Source organism: Herpailurus yagouaroundi, unplaced genomic scaffold (assembly GCF_014898765.1).
Source record: "Herpailurus yagouaroundi ecotype Mexico unplaced genomic scaffold, PumYag 308, whole genome shotgun sequence".
Taxonomy (NCBI): domain Eukaryota; kingdom Metazoa; phylum Chordata; class Mammalia; order Carnivora; family Felidae; genus Herpailurus; species Herpailurus yagouaroundi.
This window is the reverse complement of record NW_024412525.1, coordinates 1670851-1672578: the sequence shown is the minus strand read 5'-3', so window position 1 is coordinate 1672578 and position 1728 is coordinate 1670851.

Sequence of the window (1728 nt, the reverse complement as noted above, 5' to 3'; positions counted from 1 at the left end):
TTCCCAACTCTCATATAATAGGTTCCCAAGTTGTATTACTCCTCACCTCAAGATGTCTGTTACATTGACTGCTTTGTGTTCTGCCCCTGGTGTTAACCAGGTTCCTCATTACCTCACGCTTGAACTGACACGGTGACCTTACGTGGCCCGCCTGCCTCAGCCACCCACCCTGCTTCTGTCTGCTTCCCACAATCACACACATTTGTCTGCTCATCTTCCTCGAAGCCTGGTTCTGATCTCGACACAAGCCTGGGGCACAAAGGCCTGGATTCAAACTCCAGTTTTACCATTTTGTCACCAAACAGACTCAGCCATTGTGGTTAAACACAAAACAGGGGAGGAGGTGGGAGATGGACACCAGGTTAAAGCTCAGCTCCCCCCTCTCCCCACCCTCCCTCACCCCCACCGGCACTGAGTGGGGCAAAGCATCAACCCAGAGCACCCAGGTGAACAGCAAAATTGGTACTGAGAGGCATTACTAGCCATCATTAAAGCTGGCATTTCTGTTGTTGCTCTGAGTACGTTCAGGGGTGGGGAGAAGAGGGAGGAACGTGGAAGGGGTGGGAGGGACAGTGAAGAGAAAGAGAATCCCCATACCCACTGCGTGGATTTAATTTCTCAGTGAAAACCTCTCCCCTCCCTAGAAATGGAAGCAGAAAGGAAAGTGTGGCCGGAGCTGAGGGTTAGAGCAGAGCAGGGAGATTGGAATGAAGAGAAACCTCTGGGAATGTGAAGAGGATTCCCCATCCCCCTTACAACTCCAAGGTGCAGAGTGGGGAGAAGTCAGGAGCACAGCTCAGATGGTCCAGGGCCAGGTACCCCACATTCAGACCACACCCCCAGCCTAGAAAAGCAGGGCCCCTGCCGGCAGTGTGCTATCCTTATTACCCTGTGCTAGGTACTTTTTAACACAAAGGGAGAATTGAGTGCGTTGTGCGCTCAGGTAAGAAGGTAAATTTACAGATGAACCCGTGATGAAGGAGTATCAGTTGCTACATTCCAGGAATGGGCCAGATTACTAAAGATTTAAACAGTTTAGGGAAATGGGCAGAAACGAGGCTAATGAAATTCAGTCTCGCAAAGCTGGAAGATCATGCATTAGAGTAGAATCCATAATACATTTAAGTGAAGTCTTAATTGTTAGAATTGCTGACAATAATGAGGAAAGAGTCCTAGGGCTGGATAATAAGATCATGGAGAGTCTAGTTGCAAACAGGGGATTTCCTCATAGAGCAGAGGAAGTAATGGTTCCTCTACGTAAATGAGTTTCTCACATCTCATTTAGAATCCTGGGTGTAATCCTGGGCTTGTAGATATGCTGAAATGGAACATTATGTTAAAAAAAAAAGGCAGTCGGGCAGTGGCAGAGGGGAGCAAGAGAAACAATGGGAAAGGTTGATTTGGAGCTCAGGAATGTGCCATAATACATATATTTTTAAATAATTTTTTAAAAATATTTACTTATTTTTGAAAGAGGAGGGGGGTACGGAGAGAGAGGATCCAGAGCAGGGTCCACACTGACAGCAGGGCTCGAACTCATGAACTGTGAGATTATGACCTGAGTTGAAGTCAGACGTTTAACTGACTGAGCCACCCAGGTGCCCCTGCCATAATATTTTTTAAAGGAATTTTTTATCCTTTTCCTGAGCTCAGTACAAGAAGAATCTTTAAATTTTGGCTCAGGGCCCATGGGCACCTGTCTACTCAGTCGGAGTGTGCAACTCTTGA